The sequence below is a fragment of the Colletes latitarsis genome, unplaced genomic scaffold (assembly GCF_051014445.1).
Source record: "Colletes latitarsis isolate SP2378_abdomen unplaced genomic scaffold, iyColLati1 scaffold0002, whole genome shotgun sequence".
In the NCBI taxonomy this organism is placed as follows: Eukaryota; Metazoa; Arthropoda; class Insecta; order Hymenoptera; family Colletidae; genus Colletes; species Colletes latitarsis.
Window position 1 is genome coordinate 17,220,549 of NW_027488365.1, and position 7,934 is coordinate 17,228,482.

Below are 7,934 nucleotides of genomic sequence, written 5' to 3' on the forward strand. Positions count from 1 at the left end.
TATTGATCGAAACCAGGTTTCATCGACTGTTTCAGTGTGATACCATATTACTACGTGATCCAAACCAGAAAAAACCCAAGATCTGTTCAACGAGTATGTGAAGAGTGCGAAAGTATGAGTCTGATGAGTGAAAATCCCAGACCTAACCTAGACCCAACATGCGTTATCCTCTAAGATATTGATCCAAACCAGGTTTAATGGACTTTTTCAGTGTGATACCACACTACTACGAGATCCAAACCAGAAAAAACCCAGGATCTCTCCAACAAGTATGTGAAAAACGCGAAAGTATGAGTCTGATGAGGTCAAATCCCAGACCTATCCCAGACTTATGTTGCGTTATCGTCTAAAATACTGATCGAAACCAGGTTCAATCGACTGTTTCAGTGTGGTACCACATTACTACGTGATCCATACCAGAAAAAACCCAGGATCCGTTCAACAAGTATGTGAAGAATGCCAAAGTATGAGTCTGATGAGTGAAAATCCCCGACCTAACCTAGACCTAACATGCGTTATCCTCAAAAATATTGATCTAAACCTGGTTTAATGGACTGTTTCAGTGTGGTACCACACTACTACGTGATCCAAACCAGAAAAAACCCAGGATCTGTTCAACAAGTATGTCAAAAACGCGAAAGTATGAGCGTGATGAGGGCAAGTCCCAGACCTATCCCAGACCTAACTTGCGTTGTCCTCTAAGATATTGATGGAAACCAGGTTTAATTGACTGTTTCAGTGTTGCACTTCATTACTACGAGATGCAATCCAGAAAAAGCCCAGGATCTAGCCATCAAGTATGAGAAATATGCGAAAGAATGAGCCTGATGAGAGCAAATCCCAGACCTAACCTAGACCTAACATGAATTATTCTCTAAAATATTGATCCAAACCAGGTTTAATTGACTGTTTCAGTGTGGTCCTACATTACTACGTGATCCAAACCAGAAAAAACCCAGGATCCGTTCAACAAGTATGTGAAGAATGCGAAAGTATGAGTCTGATGTGGGCAAATCCCAGACCTATCCCAGACCTAACTTGCGTTGTCCTCTAAGATATTGATGGTAACCAGGTTTAATTGACTGTTTCAGTGTTGTACTTCATTACTACGTGATGCAATCCAGAAAAAGCCCAGGATCTAGCCATCAAGTATGAGCAATATGCGAAAGAATGAGCCTGATGAGAGCAAATCCCAGACCTAACCTCGACCTAACATGAATTATTCTCTAATATATTGATCGAAACCAGGTTTAATTGACTGTTTCAGTGTGGTCCCACATTACTACGTGATCCAAACCAGCAAAAACCCAGGATCCGTTCAACAAGTATGAGAAGAATGCGAAAGTATGAGACTGATGAGTGAAAATCCCAGGCCTAACCTAGACCTAACATGCGTTATCCTCAAGAATATTGATCGAAACCTGGTTTAATCGACTGTTTCAGTGTGGTAACACATTACTATGCGATCCAAACCAGAAAAAAACCAGGATCTCTTCAACAAGTATGTGAAAACAGCGAAAGTATGAGTCTGATGAGGTCAAATCCCAGACCTATCCCAGACTTATGTTGCGTTATCCTCTAAAATACTGATCGAAACCAGGTTCAATCGACTGTTTCAGTGTGGTACCACATTACTACGTGATCCAAACCAGAAAAAGCCCAGGATCCGTTCAACAAGTATGTGAAGAATGCGAAAGTATGAGCCTGATGAGTGAAAATCCCAGGCCTAACCTAGACCTAACATGCGTTATCCTCAAAAATATTGATCGAAACCTGGTTTAATCGACTGTTTCAGTGTGGTACCACATTACTATGTGATCCAAACCAGAAAATAACCCAGGATCTGTTCAACGAGTATGTGAAGTGTGCGAAAGTATGAGTCTGATGAGGTCAAATCCCAGACCAATACCAGACTTAACTTGCGTTATCCTCCAAAATATTGATCGAAACCAGGTTTCATCGACTGTTTCAGTGTGATACCATATTACTACGTGATCCAAACCAGAAAAAACCCAAGATCTGTTCAACGAGTATGTGAAGAGTGCGAAAGTATGAGTCTGATGAGTGAAAATCCCAGACCTAACCTAGACCCAACATGCGTTATCCTCTAAGATATTGATCCAAACCAGGTTTAATGGACTTTTTCAGTGTGATACCACACTACTACGAGATCCAAACCAGAAAAAACCCAGGATCTCTCCAACAAGTATGTGAAAAACGCGAAAGTATGAGTCTGATGAGGTCAAATCCCAGACCTATCCCAGACTTATGTTGCGTTATCGTCTAAAATACTGATCGAAACCAGGTTCAATCGACTGTTTCAGTGTGGTACCACATTACTACGTGATCCATACCAGAAAAAACCCAGGATCCGTTCAACAAGTATGTGAAGAATGCCAAAGTATGAGTCTGATGAGTGAAAATCCCCGACCTAACCTAGACCTAACATGCGTTATCCTCAAAAATATTGATCTAAACCTGGTTTAATGGACTGTTTCAGTGTGGTACCACACTACTACGTGATCCAAACCAGAAAAAACCCAGGATCTGTTCAACAAGTATGTCAAAAACGCGAAAGTATGAGCGTGATGAGGGCAAGTCCCAGACCTATCCCAGACCTAACTTGCGTTGTCCTCTAAGATATTGATGGAAACCAGGTTTAATTGACTGTTTCAGTGTTGCACTTCATTACTACGAGATGCAATCCAGAAAAAGCCCAGGATCTAGCCATCAAGTATGAGAAATATGCGAAAGAATGAGCCTGATGAGAGCAAATCCCAGACCTAACCTAGACCTAACATGAATTATTCTCTAAAATATTGATCCAAACCAGGTTTAATTGACTGTTTCAGTGTGGTCCTACATTACTACGTGATCCAAACCAGAAAAAACCCAGGATCCGTTCAACAAGTATGTGAAGAATGCGAAAGTATGAGTCTGATGAGTGAAAATCCGAGGCCTAACCTAGACCTAACATGCGTTATCCTCAATAATATTGATCGAAACCAGGTTTAATTGAGTGTTTCAGTGTTGTACTTCATTACTACGTGATGCAATCCAGAAAAAGCCCAGGAACTAGCCATCTAGTATGAGAAATATGCGAAAGTATGAGTCTGAAGAGGGCGAATCCCAGACCTATGCCAGACCTAACTTGCGTTATCCTCTAAAATATTGATCGAAACCAGGTTTAATTGACTGTTTCAGCGTGGTACCACATTACTACGTGATACAATCCAGAAACAGCCCAGGATCTAGCCATGAAGTATGAGAAATATGCGAAAGTATGAGCCTGATGAGGGCAAATCCTAGAGCTAACCCAGACCTAACATGCGTTATACTCTGAAATATTTATCAAGATCAGGTTTAATTGAATGTTTCAGTGTGGTACCACATTACTACGTGAACCAAACCAGAAAAAACCCAGGATCCGTTCAACAAGTATGTGAAGAATGCGAAAGTATGAGTCTGATGAGTGAAAATCCCAGGGCTAACCTAGACCTAACATGCGTTATCCTCTAAAAATATTGATCCAAACCAGGTTTAATTGACTGTTTCAGTGTGGTACCACATTACTACATGATCCAATCCAGAAATAGCCCAGGATCCTGCCATGAAGTATGAGAAATATGCGAAAGTATGAGCCTGATGACGGCAAATCCCAGACCTAACCTAGACCTAACATGAATTATTCTCTAAGATATTGATCAAAACCAGGTTTAATTGACTGTTTCAGTGTGGTACCACTTTACTACGTGATCCAAACCAGAAAAAACCCAGGATCCGTTCAACAAGTATGTGAAGAATGCCAAAGTATGAGTCTGATGAGTGAAAATCCCCGACCTAACCTAGACCTAACATGCGTTATCCTCTAAAATGTTGATCCAAACCAGGTTTAATGGACTGTTTCAGTGTGGTACCACACTACTACGTGATCCAAACCAGAAAAAACCCAGGATCTCTTCAACAAGTATGTGAAAAACGCGAAAGTATGAGTCTGATGTGGGCAAATCCCAGACCTATCCCAGACCTAACTTGCGTTGTCCTCTAAGATATTGATGGTAACCAGGTTTAATTGTCTGTTTCAGTGTTGTACTTCATTACTACGTGATGCAATCCAGAAAAAGCCCAGGATCTAGCCATCAAGTATGAGAAATATGCGAAAGAATGAGCCTGATGAGAGCAAATCCCAGACCTAACCTAGACCTAACATGAATTATTCTCTAATATATTGATCGAAACCAGGTTTAATTGACTGTTTCCGTGTGGTCCCACATTACTACGTGATCCAAACCAGCAAAAACCCAGGATCCGTTCAACAAGTATCAGAAGAATGCGAAAGTATGAGACTGATGAGTGAAAATCCCAGGCCTAACCTAGACCTAACATGCGTTATCCTCAAAAATATTGATCGAAACCTGGTTTAATCGACTGCTTCAGTGTGGTACCACATTACTATGCTATCCAAACCAGAAAATAACCGAGGATCTGTTCAACGAGTATGTGAAAAACGCGAATGTATGAGCCTGATGTGGGCAAATCCCAGACCTATCCCAGACCAAACTTGCGTTGTCCTCTAAGATATTGATGGAATCCAGGTTTAATTGACAGTTTCAATGTTGTACTTCATTACTACGTTATGCAATCCAGAAAAAGCCCAGGATTTAGCCATCAAGTATGAGAAATATGCGAAAGAATGAGCCTGATGAGAGCAAATCCCAGACCTAACCTAGACCTAACATGAATTATTCTCTAATATATTGATCGAAACCAGGTTTAATTGACTGTTTCCGTGTGGTCCCACATTACTACGTGATCCAAACCAGCAAAAACCCAGGATCCGCTCAACAAGTATGAGAAGAACGCGAAAGTATGAGACTGATGAGTGAAAATCCCAGGCCTAACCTAGACCTAACATGCGTTATCCTCAAAAATATTGATCGAAACCTGGTTTAATCGACTGTTTCAGTGTGGTACCACATTACTACGTGATCCAAACCAGAAAAAACCCAGGATCCGTTCAACAAGTATGTGAAGAATGCGAAAGTATGAGCCCGATGAGTGAAAATCCCAGGCCTAACCTAGACCTAACATGCGTTATCCTCAAAAATATTGATCGAAACCTGGTTTAATTGACTGTTTCAGTGTGGTACCACATTACTATGTGATCCAAACCAGAAAATAACCCAGGATCTGTTCAACGAGTATGTGAAGTGTGCGAAAGTATGAGTCTGATGAGGTCAAATCCCAGACCAATCCCAGACTTAACTTGCGTTATCCTCCAAAATATTGATCGAAACCAGGTTTCATCGACTGTTTCAGTGTGATACCACATTACTACGTGATCCAAACCAGAAAAAACCCAGGATCTGTTCAACGAGTATGTGAAGAATGCGAAAGTATGAGTCTGATCAGTGAAAATCCCAGACCTAACCTAGACCTAACATGCGTTATCCTCTAAAATATTGATCCAAACCAGGTTCAATGGACTGTTTCAGTGTGGTACCACACTACTACGTGATCCAAACCAGAAAAAACCCAGGATCTCTTCAACAAGTATGTGAAAAACGCGAAAGTATGAGTCTGATGAGGTCAAATCCCAGACCTATCCCAGACTTATGTTGCGTTATCCTCTAAAATGCTGATCGAAACCAGGTTCAATCGACTGTTTCAGTGTGGTACCACATTACTACGTGATCCAAACCAGAAAAAACCCAGGATCCGTTCAACAAGTATGTGAAGAATGCTAAAGTATGAGTCTGATGAGTGAAAATCCCAGACCTAACCTAGACCTAACATGCGTTATCCTCTAAAATATTGATCCAAACCAGGTTTAATGGACTGTTTCAGTGTGGTACCACACTACTACGTGATCCAAACCAGAAAAAACCCAGGATCTGTTCAATGAGTATGTGAAGTGTGCGAAAGTATGAGTCTGATGAGGGCAAATCCCAGAACTATCCCAGACCTAACATGCGTTATCCTCTAAAATATTTATCAAGACCAGGTTTAATTGATTGTTTCAGTGTGGTACCACACTACTACGTGATCCAAACCAGAAAAAACCCAGGATCTCTTCAACAAGTATGTGAAAAACGCGAAAGTATGAGTCTGATGAGGTCAAATCCCAGACCTATCCCAGACTTATGTTGCGTTATCCTCTAAAATATTGATCCAAACCAGGTTTAATGGACTGTTTCAGTGTGGTACCACACTACTACGTGATCCAAACCAGAAAAAACCCAGGATCTCTTCAACAAGTATGTGAAAAACGCGAAAGTATGAGTCTGATGAGGTCAAATCCCAGACCTATCCCAGACTTATGTTGCGTTATCCTCTAAAATGCTGATCGAAACCAGGTTCAATCGACTGTTTCAGTGTGGTACCACATTACTACGTGATCCAAACCAGAAAAAACCCAGGATCCGTTCAACAAGTATGTGAAGAATGCGAAAGTATGAGTCTGATGAGTGAAAATCCCAGACCTAACCTAGACCTAACATGCGTTATCCTCTAAAATATTGATCCAAACCAGGTTTAATGGACTGTTTCAGTGTGGTACCACACTACTATGCGATCCAAACCAGAAAATAACCCAGGATCTGTTCAACGAGTATGTGAAAAACGCGAATGTATGAGCCTGATGTGGGCAAATCCCAGACCTATCCCAGACCTAACTTGCGTTGTCCTCTAAGATATTGATGGAATCCAGGTTTAATTGACTGTTTCAGTGTTGTACGTCATTACTACGTTATGCAATCCAGAAAAAGCCCAGGATCTAGCCATCAAGTATGAGAAATATGCGAAAGAATGAGCCTGATGAGAGCAAATCCCAGACCTAACCTAGACCTAACATGAATTATTCTCTAAAATACTGATCAAAACCAGGTTTAATTGACTGTTTCAGTGTGGTACCACATTACTACGTGATCCAAACCAGAAAAAACCCAGGATCCGTTCAACAAGTATGTGAAGAATGCGAAAGTAAGAGTCTGATGAGTGAAAATCCCAGGCCTAACCTAGACCTAACATGCGTTATCCTCAAAAATATTGATCGAAACCAGGTTTAATCGACTGTTTCAGTGTGGTGCCACACTACTACGTGACCCAATCCAGAAAAAAACCAAGGATCTGTTCAACAAGTATGTGAAAAACGCGAAAGTATGAGCCTGATGAGGGAAAATCCCAGACCTATCCCAGACCTAACTTGCGTTATCCTCTAAAATGTTGATCCAAACCAGGTTTAATGGACTGTTTCAGTGTGGTACCACACTACTACGTGATCCAAACCAGAAAAAACCCAGGATCTCTTCAACAAGTATGTGAAAAACGCGAAAGTATGAGCCTGATGTGGGAAAATCCCAGACCTAACTTGCGTTGTCCTCTAAGATATTGATGGAAACCAGGTTTAATTGACTGTTTCAGTGTTGTACTTCATTACTACGTGATGCAATCCAAAAAAAGCCCAGGATCTAGCCATCAAGTATGAGAAATATGCGAAAGAATGAGCCTGATGAGAGCAAATCCCAGACCTAACCTAGACCTAACATGAATTATTCTCTAAAATATTGATCAAAACCTGGTTTAATTGACTGTTTCAGTGTGGTACCACGTTACTACGTGATCCAAACCAGAAAAAACCCAGGATCCGTTCAACAAGTATGAGAAGAATACAAAAATATGAGTCTGATGAGTGAAAATCCCAGGCCTAACCTAGACCTAACATGCGTTATCCTCAAAAATATTGATCGAAACCTGGTTTAATCGACTGTTTCAGTGTGGTACCACATTACTATGCGATCCAAACCAGAAAATAACCCAGGATCTGTTCAACGAGTATGAGAAAAACGCGAAAGTATGAGCCTGATGTGGGCAAATCCCAGACCTATCCCAGACCTAACTTGCGTTGTCCTCTAAGATATTGATGGAATCCAGGT